A 17414-nucleotide genomic window follows, 5' to 3' on the forward strand; every position below is an offset into this window, starting at 1 on the left:
CTCACCGGTATATTTTCGCATGTTTCAATTTGTTTGCTTAATATTCCAGTTTTTGTTCGTGGTCCAGTGGTCAATGATTTTTCCAAATAGTTAAATAAATGGCGAAGTGGAAGTTCGTTAAAGTGGAGAAGACACACAAACCAATGCAGTGGCCTGTTTAACTGAATTTCAAATCGACGTAAAATACCATTTTTCACGCCTGTATTTGCTGGTTCACCATCGCAACATATGCCTATCAAAGAATCGAGAGCTATTCCTTTATCGGCGAAAAACTCGTTCAATTTGATTACTTTACTTTCCGAATCTTCATTTTCCAATTTTGTGTAACCCAACAATTGGCCATTCGGTTCCTTTAAAATAACTAAATGCGCTTCTTTAATCATTCGTGGGTGAAACTTCTTATCGATTTTTTCCATGGTAATAGAATCATTTTTTCGGCCGTCGAATGAAAATGCTATTAATTCAGAAGAATCATATCGTTTGTGTAGAGCTTGCCTATTTTTCTGCCTCTCACGAACGCTTTTATTTTTATCCATAATGACAGGATTGCCCCAATCATCCGTTATGCCCAGGTCACGCAGGATTGCCGTCACCACGCCAGAACCAACTCTATCAGAAATTGCAAATCTGTCGCACATTAAGGCATAGCTTGGAGCCTTATATCTTCGACTATATGGACCACGTTTTATATGAGAGGTATTTTGTGAACTTTCCGAACTGCTTTTAGAATCAAAATCAACATCTGGAGTATATGTCTCACCTGGAGTAATATTGCTAGTTATTGTAGATTCTGATACTTCATCTTCAATTTTTATAATATATTCTGGTATCGTAGATTTCCTCTCATTATGTTGATCCATCATAAACGCTTGTAAATGTTCTGGGATCAGTCCACAGGAACACAGTAATCTTCGCAAATCACATTTGCATTTTCCAATATAAAATAATTCTTTCGTGGATTCTACAAACTCCTGAAATGATGCTTGGGTAGACTTGCTTTTATTTGTACTTTTATATTTATCAATCAATCGGTTCAATTTTCTAGCGATACTTCGTTTCTCCATAATTGGAATATCAATTTTTTCCCACGTCTGAATCAATTTCGTTACCACATTTGGAGTAAATGTTTTATATGAAAACATTTTATTTTGTTTTTTTGATATTTCGGCCAAATAAAAATAATACCTGATAATTTCCATACTTGTCGGAAGATTTATTCCAGTAAATTCTTTTGCTTCCCCAAATGTAATTTGATCATGCGAGCGCATATGATTCAAATTACTGGCACTTGCGCCGGAATTTAAATAAGAATTCGCCATTGATACTTCACGTCTAACTGGAGAACTGAATGAAGATTTATGCCAATTTTTCACATTAATATATCCTTTTCGAAACTTCGAGAATTATTATAAAAAAATACTAGCGCACTCTGATGGAAATAAATAACAACAAACTAAACCCGATTTAAAAACCCCCGTACAAACTATTAATCAAAATATAACTCACAATTTGAATTATTCACATGCCTAAATTAATATATTAACTTATTAAAAACAGTATTTTATTGAAAATTTCGCTGGCTAAAGAGTTATTTGCGATATATGGTTTTGAAGTCAAAATTCATTTAAATAACACATATATTTCATATGAAAAGGTGCCCATATCGCTTAATTTTACTTCTATAATGATTCGGCCCACCCTAATATATATATATATATATATATATATATATATATATATATATATATATATATATATATGGGTCATTCTTTTACAAACCGGACACTAATTAACCTTGACATTTTAGAATTGTCTGAAAATTTGTTTACAGATACTATTCATAAAATCATTTGACACGTATTTCAGGATTTTGCTGAAAAAAATTTTTTTACGTAAATATTTACGATTGAAATATGGATTTTTTGCTCAATTTCTATGAACATCATCTGCGGTAAATTAATTATCTCCGGATGTGCTGATCAGATCAGTATTATTTTTTTTTATTACACTCATATTGAAGTGAACTTTGTAATGATTAAAAAATTTTTTTTTTGTTTTTGCAATTTTCTTAACAATAACAACCCTTAAATATTTACAAAGGTTTTACTCGGCCTTTACCCGAATTGAATCGATCCGAAAAAAAAACATATATTTTCTTTTTTTCTCTGCAACAAAATTCTTTTTACAATTTGTTGGAGGATTTGTTACATCGAAAGATATTAAATATTTTCATGCGCGAGCCGCGCTTTTCACGTTGTGGACCTCAAAGACTTGTACTCATTTGTCACTTTCGAATGACAATCTTATTGTTTTTCGGTTGAAAAATATTTTATAATTTTGCTTCTGGCGAAAAATAAACATATAGTCGAAAAAAACATTAGGGGAGAGCGGAGCTTAAAAGTTCGAGGGTAAAAAGATCCACTGCCAATATCTCAAAAACAAGTAAAGTTAGAAATTTTTTAACAACAATATTTGAATGTAGACGGATTGTTCAGTTAGATTTTTCTAATAATAAAAAAATGTTTTTCAGCCACTTTTTTTAAATTCGTCATTTTCCGTCTTTACTCCATAGCCTGGATAAAAAGGGATCGACTTATTTTTAATTTTAATAGAATTTTACGTAATAATAGCTAAATTATATAGCCAATGTAAAATAAAAATTTCATTCGTATATTTTTATCAAGAAAATACCAGATATACCTTTGATCTGATGCTTTGCCAGAAATATTTATCAGCAGAGTTAATTAACTATTAATTTATATATAATTATATATATATATATATATATATATATATCAATATATCTATTGTAAAATAGCTTTTTTCTAACTTAATTTAATTTTTTATTTACTATTTCCTTATTATTTACACCTAGGCCAGTATGAAGGTGTGGTTGACTCTGTTTACCCCACCCACATGTAAGCTTTAATAGAGATTATATCAGAAAGGGTTGAAGCCAACTTAAATATTCCTCTACATTCAAATATTGTTGTTAAAAAAATTCTAACTTTACTTATTTTTGAGATATTGGCAGTGGATTTTTTTACCCACGAACTTTTAAGCTCCGCTCTCCCCTAATGTTTTTTTTCGACTATATGCTTATTTTTCGCCAGAAGCGAAATTATAAAATATTTTTCAACCGAAAAACAATAAGATTGTCATTCGAAAGTGACAAATGAGTACAAGTCTTTGAGGTCCACGACGTGAAAAGCGCGGCTCGCGCATGAAAATATTTAATATCTTTCGATGTAACAAATCCTCCAACAAATTGTAAAAAGAATTTTGTTGCAGAGAAAAAAAGAAAATATATGTTTTTTTTTCGGATCGATTCAATTCGGGTAAAGGCCGAGTAAAACCTTTGTAAATATTTAAGGGTTGTTATTGTTAAGAAAATTGCAAAAACAAAAAAAAATTTTTTAATCATTACAAAGTTCACTTCAATATGAGTGTAATAAAAAAAATTATACTGATCGGATCAGCACATCCGGAGATAATTAATTTACCGCAGATGATGTTCATAGAAATTGAGCAAAAAATCCATATTTCAATCGTAAATATTTACGTAAAAAAATTTTTTTCAGCAAAATCCTGAAATACGTGTCAAATGATTTTATGAATAGTATCTGTAAACAAATTTTCAGACAATTCTAAAATGTCAAGGTTAATTAGTGTCCGGTATGTAAAAGAATGACCCATATATATAATATATATATATATATATATATATATATTAATTTTTCAAAATTTAGTTTTTTTTCTTTGAAAATGATGAAACATTTCGAAAATTTGAATTTTCTGAAACTTTGAATTTTGTTGAAAATTTTGATTTTCTTTTTGAAAATTTTCAAAATTACTAAATTTTCTGTAAAAGCATTTTTGCACACCGTCTACTCAAGCATAATATTTTTTTAACTAATCTAATCGGATGATCCGTTCTCTCAAAAACTGCATAACCGTTTTGCGCTCCATACCTCCGAAAGGGCACATTGCCTTGTGTAAAAACAACTCGCGATCGAGTACGAACCGAATGATTTTTCAATTTTATAAATCGGTTAATCCATACTGTCGAAAATGTCGAGAACATTTGTTTGAACCATGTAAATAAACTTCAAAATTAAAAATTTGGTACGAAACCCAAAAAAATTTACACAAAAGGGGAAGTTCATTTGACTTAAGGCAAAATGCCACTTACAACTAGTTTTATTTGCTTGCAATAGAACGTCAATTTCGACAAGGACAAACCATTTCTATAATTCTCACAAATGGTATCTGCAGTCAATAATATTTCTTTTTCAATTCCCACACTGTTAGGAATTATGCAATAGTAGATTTTAAGAGGTAGATTAAATTTACAGGATAACAAATATTCTGCCTTAAATAGAAAAAGTTATTTTCCAAAATTTGATTTGAAATATATATGGAGTGTTTATGGATAGACATGTCAAATAATATTGAAATTTCTCACTTGACTTCTTAAAATATTTGCAAAATTGTATTGAAAAAAAAAATTATACAAAAAACTTAATTATTTTTTATTTATGAGTCTTAATTATTTGACTGCTTTAATAAGTCACAAATAGCAAGTGTTAGAAATAATCACTTTCTGCCCAAACACTACTTTTAAAAAAAATTTGCTATATGACTTATGAATGGAGCCAATGATACCAATAACTCCTCCGATGACTGCAATACTATTTGTAGCAATTGTAACAATTCATTATTCATGGTAAAATATTGTACTATATAAATCGTATCACTATATGAATATATGACGATTTCAAATTTGTAAACTTTTTATGCTGTACAGATGATTATTTTCAGTTATTCATCAAGTATTGTAAAAATATAAAAATAGTAGTTGACTAATAATATGATGATAATTTCAATGTCCAATATTAGTAAATGTTAAATTATCAACATTAGGTGACAATTTTGTAAGGTACATCCTCCATCTCACAGCTAATGATGTCTAGCCAACATTTCTTTTTTTTTTGAGAGATCGACATTAATGTAAAATCTCCTTTTTACAAAGTGTTATAATGTTTGTTTTATAATTATGAAACTGTCTCTTAAACTTTTATATTCAGTATCGTGAAATATTATTATAATCTCAAAAAGTACAAACAGAATTGCAAAACAGTCAGCAACATAGAATCTGTACAAGTTCAAACATACAGCAACCACAAATCGAATGCCTACATGCTGCAATTTACACATTTTTAGAAGAAGATACAATATTTTTTTCACTTCTTAGAATCATTTATAATTATTGCATATGACTTTCTATTATAGATAGTAAAATATAAGGAAACGGATATTAACATATTTTGTTGAGATTCACTACCATGGTAAACCCCTTGAAAGTTGCCTGGTGGTTCATATGGACCACTTTGGGAATCACTAATTTATACAGATAATATTCAATAGTTTGAAAATAATGTAGTTTTACTTTGTAAATGTAAAAAACAATTTCATAATATATATTCAATAATGTGATTCTTATTAGATTGCAAAAGTCATGAGTTATATACTGGTATTTTATATGTAGTTTGATATTGATAAGTAATATTATGTATGTAATAAAATACAAGTTGCAAGTACATAATCAACATACATATAAAAGTCCAGCGTGCTTTACCAAAAGAGGATGAAATAGAATTCCGCCTTTACTCAATATTATGTAGTCTATTGGCAAACTACATAATAAATTAAGTACCATATGTTTATTAACTTTAAATAAGCCAATGTGAGATTGATGTTTGTACATCTCAGTAATTTAAATTGAATGAATAGAATATTTTAAATATCTAATTATTATACATTAATTAACTTGAATAAAAGTAAAATAATAATTGTAAATATTAGATCAAAAGTAATATAAGATGTAAGAAAAATTATCGACTGTAATTACCAAGAATCATGTAGATCTGAAAAATATAAATTAGAATTTCTAAGAAAAAAATGTTCATGCATACCACTAAGAATCATATGCACATTATATAATTATAGTCTATTGGAAAGTGGGTTGTGAAACCTAGACAATTTTTGATCTGCACATCAGTCAGTAAAATTACTTTCTCATGAAACCTAAACTTCAAAGTGTTTTCTTTTGTTCACATTTAAATCATTCCATATATATCTATTTGTTATTGAGAATGCGTTATGCTTCGCTCTCAACACTTTTATGAAAACATTGTCATCAATTACAGCTACAATTTTATCTGCAAAAAAATATTATTAATGTTAATGAATATATATATATATATATATATATATATATATATCATAAAAATGTGATACTATATATAAAAGATAACCACATTGAAAGTCATTAGTTGACATTGTTGAGATAACGTATCATATTGTAACTGTTTGTCGATTTGCAAATATTTTGCTCGCTTCTTGTGTGCCATATGCATTTTGCAATATTTGTCTATCACAATCCATATAATAATTATAATAATATACTATGACATTTAATAAACTAGAATGTGTGTATGATGCATGATTAGCATATATGAGGATTATTATTATAACCATGAAATTGAAAATGAATGTGTAAAATATGTAAATGAATTGGAATGAGTAAAACTATAAATGAAATTTTGATTATTTATTATATTTTAAAACAAAGTCTGCTTGTTCTTTAAAAAAGCATACATAATATAGATGTAATATTATTTTTACCTTATAACCTACGAATTAGCTTCCAAGTTTGAAATATTTATATCTATAATATTTGTCAATTTTTTAATGAGAAACAAATTTTTTTACAAAGTTTAACAATGGTATTAGGTTATATTATTATATTGTCTAGATTTACTGGTTTCCACTTATGATAGAGTTTTTTATTTTGTTGGTTATGATTTTTGACATTTAGCAGTGCAGCCACTTTATAGTTTATGGTTTATGGTACCCATCCACAAGGCAACCAGGCAACTGCGCAATTTATGACCAAATGACTAGTGAGGCGCATGGCATCGTGCCTTAAGGCAAATTGCTGAAACTTCCCGTACCAAAAATTATTATTTTTTTCAATAAGACTAACATTTCACTTCGAAAAAATTAGATTTTTGAGAAACTATAAATTTGACAAAAAATACTTTTTTTGAAAGATGTTTTTTCAAAAAAAAGATGTTTTCTATATTTTGATATAGCTTAGAAATTCTGAATTTTTTTTCAAAGTAATCGTACTGCTTTAACTGCATAGAGACGAACTGTCAAAGCGCGTAAGCGCCGCGTCGCCGTCTAACGGATAAACATTGGTGCGGGACCCACAGGAATGTAAACGAAATTCATACTTATTGTTAAAATTTCTATAAAATATCTGATAATTTGATGTGCATATTTCTAATGATCATTTTTGACCGCCGAATGGCTTATTTCGTGAAAATTTGATCAATTCTTCATCTTGTCAATACAAGTAAATTCTTTTTGAATTGTTAAAATCGGACGCTCCGTTCTCTTAAAATCTGAGTTACCATTTCTGGCTAGACCTGCTTTTGCCAAAAACTAATCAGCACACACACACATACAAATTTTAGATCCTCCCCCCACGAAGTAATGCCTATCGGCGGTTTCCGAGGGGACCAGAGGCATGGGCAAAGCGGAGGTTTTAGTCGGTATTATATCAGGGCGGTATCGAATCCGACATACCCAGACAGAAAACCAGTCTGGGATGCATAAAGGCATTTCCTTCGCTATACAAAAAAAACACACACACCTTCATCCATTTTTTCTAAGATATGCCAAAATATTCAGAAACCTCTAAAACGTAAAGTTATATAAAAAATTTCATTTTCGATTTTTTTGCGATTACTATAACTTACCCTACGGGAAGTTAACCAGTAATTAGACAAAAAAGCTTTAATATTTCAAACGTGTAAATTTTAGTTTGTTTTCATTTTATTAACTTCCCGTAGGACAAGTTATAGTAATCGCAAAAAAAATCGAAAATGAAAATTTTTGCATTTCTTGACGTTTCAAAGATTTCTGAATATTTTGGCATACCTTAGAAAAAATGGATGTATGTGTGTGTGTGCGTGTGTGTATGTATGTGCGGATACAAATTTTCGTCGACGATTTCGGGAACACCGATCAACCGATTTGAATAATTCAACAAACATTTGATTCGTATTGATAAGGAGACGTGCTGATTAGTTTTTGGCGAAGTCAGATTGATATTTCGTCTTTATGCAGTTAAAGCAGTACGATTGCTTTGAAAAAAAGTTTAGATCTTTCAAAATATGTCAAAATAAAGAAAACATTTTAAAAAAAAAAATATATTAAAAAAAAATTAAAAAAAAAAAAATTAAAAAAATTTTCTTTTTCGAAAAAAAGTAATTTTTTGTCTAAATGTTTGTCAAAAATCTTATTTTTCCGAAGTAAATTTTTTTCAAAAATGTTAATCGTTTTTAAAAAAATAATAATTTTTGGTACGGGAAGTTTCAGCAATTAATTTAGGCACGATGCCTTAATTGCCTTAAGACAGAATTCCACTTACAGCTAGTTACTTGGAAACATATTGCTATCTATATTTTCAAGTGAAAATCGTTGTCACTGCTGCCTGACAACAGGCTGCTCGAAGTGGGTATCGAACCCGGGACCTCTGATTCAGGTCCCGTCGCTCTCAACCGCTTACCTACGGGCGAGCCCTAAATTATTATTTGTATACGATAATGGCCCTAATTATTATTTGTATACGTACGAAGTTAAAAATATTTTATAACTAGTTATCGTTTAATGAATTTTTAAAATTGAACTACTTTTCGTAAGACCGTAATATTTCAGTAAGTTCTATAAGACCATGATATATATCACCAAAAAAAGTTCCATAAAAATCGGCTTATTTTTTTCTTCAACAGTTAATTACAAGAAAACGGCTCGGTAGATTTTCAACTAAAGCTAATCAGTATCATTCCCAACTAATATCTTTTGAACAGTTCTTGATTTTTTAAAATCGATTCGGAAAAGCGAAGGTTTTAGTCGGTATTATACCAAGGCGGTATTAAGTCCGACATACCCAGACAAAACACCTGTCTGGGATGCGTAAAAGCATTTCCTTCGCTTTAAAAAATAAAAAAAAACATACTTTTTTCAAATTTTTCTAAATTTGGTCTTATTCTATTCAGAATGACTTGAAACGTCGAGAAAACATAAAATTAGCAAATCGCAATTTTTGATCAAAACATAAACTTCTCCTTCGGGAAGTTGAAAAATATCTCAAAAGTTCTCATCGTTTCGGTGCGAGCTCAAAAATGATACGAGAACATGGCCAAAGATAAAAAATTGATGATTTTTTGCGATTTTCAGCTAAATATAGGTCAATTCTATCGCGAATTGACCTCAGACAAAAATAGCCGCCGTTTAAAAGATATATATCACTTTGAAAGGTACATTTTAACGCCACCTATGAGGTGGAGGTAAGGTAAAAGTAAAGCAAGCAAACGATGTTATGGAACCCATAGAAATGTAAACAAAATTGATACACATTATTAAAATCTTCATAAAATATCTGATAATTTGATGTCCATATGTCTAATGATTATTTTTGACCGCCAAATGGCATTTTTTTACCTTCTAGATCTCCGAAACCGCTAGACCTGCCTTCCAAAAATTTAATCAGTTGTTCATCTTGTCAATACAAAAAATTAATTACTAAAAATGAATTACTAAAAATGGAATTACTAAAAATGGACGCTCCGTTCTATTAAAAACTGAGTAACCATTTTTTTGCCCGTATGTTCGAAGCGTCTAGACCTGCCTGTGCCAAAAACTAATCAGCACGTCTTCTTATCAATAGGAATCGAATATTTTTTGAATAATTGAAATCTGTTCTGAAAAATGCGGACATACTAAACACACACACACAATCTATAGAAATCCCTGAAACGTAAAGATTTATAAAAAATTTCATTCTCGATTTTTTGCGATTACTATAACTTGTCCTACGGGAAGTTAAAAAGATAGGTTGCAATAACTATTTTAAGAAAAATAGACAAAAGAAAATGAAGAGTAATTATGATGAGTTATCACAAGATAAGACAATTTTAGACCCGAAATCTTATTTTAATGTATGCTATTGCTGTTTGGATATATCAGTTTCACAAAACAAACAAAGATTTCAAAACTTTTGCGACGTAAGTAGTAACATTTGTCTTTTTGAAATCGATTATTCATAAATTTTTCCAGAAAACTGCTGACTGAATTACTCTAAAGAAATACTATAAAAATATCTCATATGATCATGACTAATTGATAGTTCTAGAAATAGTTTGAATACAGAAATAGTTTGAATAAAGAAATCTAAGAAATTTATTTCATTAAGGTACAATAATAACGGAATGCAATAGGCTTGCATCCAGTTTTCCCAACAAAATAACAGTATGCATTTTATTCTTGGCTCTTCCAATTACTTAATCGCAGCTTAATCGCTAAAAGAAATTTTAAAAATCAAAACTAATTAAAAATTACGTAAAAACTTTAGGACAGAAATGTCTACCAGACCTGTATGTCCCAAGAGACAGAAACTTTATAAAATTTAAAGATCACTAGATAATTCAGTTTTTCAAAAAAAGGCAAGGAGAGTGAATATATATCTGGAATCATTTGTGAAAAATAAAGTTAAGTAATTAGATTGATCAATAAGTATTCTTTTAATTTTATGTATTTTTATATTTTGTGAAAAAAAAATTCTTGAGGGCCCCTAAACAAATTTTGATATGGGGCCCCGTCAAGGCATGCTACGCCCCTGGTAAAGCACCATATATAGGTAGAATAAAGGTAAAGGTATAGCACCATATATAGGTAAGGTAAAGCACCATATATAGGTGGACTAAATGTAAAGGTAAAGCACCATATATAGGTAAGGTAAAGCACCATATATAGGTAGACTAAATGTAAAGGTAAAGCACCATATATAGGTAAGGTAAAGCACCATATATAGGTGGACTAAATGTAAAGGTAAAGCACCATATATAGGTAAGGTAAAGCACCATATATAGGTGAACTTAAGGTAAAGGTAAAGCACCATATATAGGTAAGGTAAAGCACCATACATAGGTAAGGTAAAGCACCATATATAGGTAAGGTAAAGCACCATATATAGGTGGACTAAAGGTAAAGGTAAAGCACCATATATAGGTAAGGTAAAGACCATATATAGGTGGACTAAAGGTAAAGGTGAAGCACCATATATAGGTAAAGTAAAGCACCATATATAGGTAAGGTAAAGCACCATATATAGGTAAGGTAAAGCACCATATATAGGTGGACTAAAGGTAAAGGTCAAGCATCATATATAGGTAAGGTAAAGCACCATATATAGGTGGACTAAAGGTAAAGGTAAAGCACCATATATAGGTAAGGTAAAGCACTATACATAGGTAAGGTAAAGCACCATATATAGGTAAGGTAAAGCACCATATATAGGTGGACTAAAGGTAAAGGTAAAGCACCATATATAGGTAAGGTAAAGCACCATACATAAGTAAGGTAAAGCACCATATATAGGTAAGGTGAAGCACCATATATAGGTAAGGTAAAGCACCATATATTGGTGGACTAAAAGTAAAGGTAAAGCACCATATATAGGTAAGGTAAAGCACCATATATAGGTGGACTAAAGGTAAAGGTGAAGCACCATATATAGGTAAGGTAAAGCACCATATATAGGTAAGGTAAAGCACCATATATAGGTAAGGTGAAGCACCATATATAGGTAGAGTAAAGGTAGAGGCAGAGCACTATATATAGGTAGAGTAAAGGTAGAGGCAGAGCACCATATATAGGTAGAGTAAAGGTAGAGGTAAGCACCATATATAGGTAGAGTAAAGGTAGAGGTAAAGCACCATATATAGGTAGAGTAAAGGTAGAGGTAAAGCACCATATATAGGTAGAGTAAAGGTAGAGGTAAAGCACCATATATAAGTAGAGTAAAGGTGGAGGTAAAGCACCATATATAGGTAGAGTAAAGGTAAAGGCAGAACACCATATATAGGTAGAGTAAAGGTAAAGGCAGAGTACCATATATAGGTAGAGTAAAGGTAAAGGCAGAGCACCATATATAGGTAGAGTAAAGGTAAAGGCAGAGCACCATATATAGGTAGAGTAAAGGTAAAGGCAGGGCACCATATATAGGTAGAGTAAAGGTAAAGACAGAGCACCATATATAGGTAGAGTAAAGGTAAAGGCAGAGCACCATATATAGGTAGAGTAAAGGTAAAGGCAGAGCACCATGTATAGGTAGAGTAAAGGTAAAGGCAGAGCACCATATATAGGTAGAGTAAAGGTAAAGGCAGAGCACCGTATATAGATAGAGTAAAGGTAAAGGCAGAGCACCGTATATAGATAGAGTAAAGGTAAAGGCAGAGCACCATATATAGGTAGAGTAAAGGTAAAGGCAGAGCACCATATATAGGTAGAGTAAAGGTAAAGGCAGAGCACCATATATAGGTAGAGTAAAGGTAAAGGCAGAGCACCATATATAGGTAGAGTAAAGGTAAAGGCAGAGCACCATATATAGGTAGAGTAAAGGTAAAGGCAGAGCACCATATATAGGTAGAGTAAAGGTAAAGGCAGAGCATAATATATAGGTAGAGTAAAGGTAAAGGCAGAGCACCATATATAGGTAGAGTAAAGGTAAAGGCAGAGCACCATATATAGGTAGAGTAAAGGTAAAGGCAGAGCACCATATATAGGTAGAGTAAAGGTAAAGGCAGAGCACCATATATAGGTAGAGTAAAGGTAAATGCAGAGCACCATATATAGGTAGAGTAAAGGTAAATGCAGAGCACCATATATAGGTAGAGTAAAGGTAAAGGCAGAGCACCGTATATAGGTAGAGTAAAGATAAAGGCAGAGCACCGTATATAGGTAGAGTAAAGGTAAAGACAGAGCACCGTATATAGGTAGAGTAAAGGTAAAGGCAGAGCACCGTATATAGGTAGAGTAAAGGTAAAGGCAGAGCACCGTATATAGGTAGAGTAAAGGTAAAAGCAGAGCACCGTATATAGGTAGAGTAAAGGTAAAGGCAGAGCACCGTATATAGGTAGAGTAAAGGTAAAGGCAGAGCACCGTATATAGGTAGAGTAAAGGTAAATGAAGAGCACCGTATATAGGTAGAGTAAAGGTAAAGGCAGAGCACCGTATATAGGTAGAGTAAAGGTAAAGGCAGAGCACCGTATATAGGTAGAGTAAAGGTAAAGGCAGAGCACCGTATATAGGTAGAGTAAAGGTAGTAATGGCAGAGCACCGTATATAGGTAGAGTAAAGGTAAAGGCAGAGCACCGTATATAGGTAGAGTAAAGGTAAAGGCAGATCACCGTATATAGGTAGAGTAAAGGTAAAGACAGAGCACCGTATATAGGTAGAGTAAAGGTAAAGGCAGAGCACCGTATATAGGTAGAGTAAAGGTAAAGGCAGAGCACCGTATATAGGTAGAGTAAAGGTAAAGGCAGAGCACCGTATATAGGTAGAGTAAAGGTAAAGGCAGAGCACCGTATATAGGTAGAGTAAAGGTAAAGGCAGAGCACCGTATATAGGTAGAGTAAAGGTAAAGGCAGAGCACCGTATATAGGTAGAGTAAAGGTAAAGGCAGAGCACCGTATATAGGTAGAGTAAAGGTAAAGGCAGAGCACCGTATATAGGTAGAGTAAAGGTAAAGGCAGAGCACCGTATATAGGTAGAGTAAAGGTAAAGGCAGAGCACCGTATATAGGTAGAGTAAAGGTAAAGGCAGAGCACCGTATATAGGTAGAGTAAAGGTAAAGGCAGAGCACCGTATATAGGTAGAGTAAAGGTAAAGGCAGAGCACCGTATATAGGTAGAGTAAAGGTAAAGGCAGAGCACCGTATATAGGTAGAGTAAAGGTAAAGGCAGAGCACCGTATATAGGTAGAGTAAAGGTAAAGGCAGAGCACCGTATATAGGTAGAGTAAAGGTAAAGGCAGAGCACCGTATATAGGTAGAGTAAAGGTAAAGGCAGAGCACCGTATATAGGTAGAGTAAAGGTAAAGGCAGAGCACCGTATATAGGTAGAGTAAAGGTAAAGGCAGAGCACCGTATATAGGTAGAGTAAAGGTAAAGGCAGAGCACCGTATATAAGTAGAGTAAAGGTAAAGGCAGAGCACCGTATATAGGTAGAGTAAAGGTAAAGGCAGAACACCGTATATAGGTAGAGTAAAGGTAAAGGCAGAGCACCGTATATAGGTAGAGTAAAGGTAAAGGCAGAGCACCGTATATAGGTAGAGTAAAGGTAAAGGCAGAGCACCGTATATAGGTAGAGTAAAGGTAAAGGCAGAGCACCGTATATAGGTAGAGTAAAGGTAAAGGCAGAGCACCGTATATAGGTAGAGTAAAGGTAAAGGCAGAGCACCGTATATAGGTAGAGTAAAGGTAAAGGCAGAGCACCGTATATAGGTAGAGTAAAGGTAAAGGCAGAGCACCGTATATAGGTAGAGTAAAGGTAAAGGCAGAGCACCGTATATAGGTAGAGTAAAGGTAAAGGCAGAGCACCGTATATAGGTAGAGTAAAGGTAAAGGCAGAGCACCGTATATAGGTAGAGTAAAGGTAAAGGCAGAGCACCGTATATAGGTAGAGTAAAGGTAAAGGCAGAGCACCGTATATAGGTAGAGTAAAGGTAAAGGCAGAGCACCGTATATAGGTAGAGTAAAGGTAAAGGCAGAGCACCGTATATAGGTAGAGTAAAGGTAAAGGCAGAGCACCGTATATAGGTAGAGTAAAGGTAAAGGCAGAGCACCGTATATAGGTAGAGTAAAGGTAAAGGCAGAGCACCGTATATAGGTAGAGTAAAGGTAAAGGCAGAGCACCGTATATAGGTAGAGTAAAGGTAAAGGCAGAGCACCGTATATAGGTAGAGTAAAGGTAAAGGCAGAGCACCGTATATAGGTAGAGTAAAGGTAAAGGCAGAGCACCGTATATAGGTAGAGTAAAGGTAAAGGCAGAGCACCGTATATAGGTAGAGTAAAGGTAAAGGCAGAGCACCGTATATAGGTAGAGTAAAGGTAAAGGCAGAGCACCGTATATAGGTAGAGTAAAGGTAAAGGCAGAGCACCGTATATAGGTAGAGTAAAGGTAAAGGCAGAGCACCGTATATAGGTAGAGTAAAGGTAAAGGCAGAGCACCGTATATAGGTAGAGTAAAGGTAAAGGCAGAGCACCGTATATAGGTAGAGTAAAGGTAAAGGCAGAGCACCGTATATAGGTAGAGTAAAGGTAAAGGCAGAGCACCGTATATAGGTAGAGTAAAGGTAAAGGCAGAGCACCGTATATAGGTAGAGTAAAGGTAAAGGCAGAGCACCGTATATAGGTAGAGTAAGGTAAAGGCAGAGCACCGTATATAGGTAGAGTAAAGGTAAAGGCAGAGCACCGTATATAGGTAGAGTAAAGGTAAAGGCAGAGCACCGTATATAGGTAGAGTAAAGGTAAAGGCAGAGCACCGTATATAGGTAGAGTAAAGGTAAAGGCAGAGCACCGTATATAGGTAGAGTAAAGGTAAAGGCAGAGCACCGTATATAGGTAGAGTAAAGGTAAAGGCAGAGCACCGTATATAGGTAGAGTAAAGGTAAAGGCAGAGCACCGTATATAGGTAGAGTAAAGGTAAAGGCAGAGCACCGTATATAGGTAGAGTAAAGTAAAGGCAGAGCACCGTATATAGGTAGAGTAAAGGTAAAGGCAGAGCACCGTATATAGGTAGAGTAAAGGTAAAGGCAGAGCACCGTATATAGGTAGAGTAAAGGTAAAGGCAGAGCACGTATATAGGTAGAGTAAAGGTAAAGGCAGAGCACCGTATATAGGTAGAGTAAAGGTAAAGCAGAGCACCGTATATAGGTAGAGTAAAGGTAAAGGCAGAGCACCGTATATAGGTAGAGTAAAGGTAAAGCAGAGCACCGTATATAGGTAGAGTAAGGTAAAGGCAGAGCACCGTATATAGGTAGAGTAAAGGTAAAGGCAGAGCACCGTATATAGGTAGAGTAAAGGTAAAGGCAGAGCACCGTAATAGGTAGAGTAAAGGTAAAGGCAGAGCACCGTATACAGGTAGAGTAAAGGTAAAGGCAGAGCACCGTATATAGGTAGAGTAAAGGTAAAGGTAAAGCACCAGATATAGGTAGAGTAAAGGTAAAGGCAGAGCACCGTATATAGGTAGAGTAAAGGTAAAGGCAGAGCACCGTATATAGGTAGAGTAAAGGTAAAGGCAGAGCACCGTATATAGGTAGAGTAAAGGTAAAGGTAAAGCACCAGATATAGGTAGAGTAAAGGTAAAGGTAGAGCACCATATATAGGTAGAGTAAAGGTAAAGGTAAAGCACTAAATATAGGTAGAGTAAAGGTAAAGGTAAAACACCCGATATAGGTAGAGTAAAGGTAAAAGGAAAGCACTAAATATAGGTAGAGTAAAGGTAAAGATAAGCACCAGATATAGGTAGATAAAAGTAAAGGTAAAGCACCAGATATAGGTAGAGTAAAGGTAAAGGTAAGCACATATATAGGTAGAGTAAAGGTAAAGGTAAAGCACCATATATAGGTAGAGTAAAGGTAAAGGTAGAGCACCATATATAGGTAGAGTAAAGTAAAGTAAAGCACTAAATATAGGTAGAGTAAAGGTAAAGGTAAAGCACCATATATAGGTAAAGTAAAGGTAAAGGTAAAGCACCAGATATAGGTAGTAAAGGTAAAGGTAAAGCACCAGATATAGGTAGAGTAAAGGTAAAGGTAAAGCACTAATATATGTAGAGTAAAGGTAAAGGTAAAGCACCATATATAGGTAGAGTAAAGGTAAAGGTAAAGCACCATATATAGGTAGAGTAAAGGTAAGGTAAAGCACAGATATAGGTAGAGTAAAGGTAAAGAAAAAGCACCAGATATAGGTAGAGTAAAGGTAAAGTAAGCACTAAATAGGTAGAGTAAAGGTAAAGATAACACCATATATAGGTAGAGTAAAGGTAAAGGTAAAGCACCAGATATAGGTAGAGTAAGGTAAAGTAAAGCACCAGATATAGGTAGAGTAAAGGTAAAGGTAAAGCACTAATATAGGTAGAGTAAGGTAAAGGTAAAGCACCATATATAGGTAGAGTAAAGGTAAAGGTAAAGCACCATATATAGGTAGAGTAAAGGTAAAGGTAAAGCACCATATATAGGAGGTAGAGTAAAGTAAAGGTAAAGCACCAGATATAGGTAGAGTAAAGGTAAGGTAAAGCACCAGATATAGGTAGTAAAGGTAAAGGTAAAGCACTAATATAGGTAGAGTAAAGGTAAAGGTAAAGCACCAAATATAGGTAGAGTAAAGGTAAAGGTAAAGCACCAGATATAGGTAGAGTAAAGGTAAGGTAAAGCACCAGATATAGGTAGAGTAAAGGTAAAGGTAAAGCCCTAAATATAGGTAGAGTAAAGGTAAAGGT

Source organism: Ctenocephalides felis, unplaced genomic scaffold (assembly GCF_003426905.1).
Source record: "Ctenocephalides felis isolate EL2017-DRISC unplaced genomic scaffold, ASM342690v1 CF-g0.4_SCAFFOLD_01886, whole genome shotgun sequence".
Lineage (NCBI taxonomy): Eukaryota > Metazoa > Arthropoda > Insecta > Siphonaptera > Pulicidae > Ctenocephalides > Ctenocephalides felis.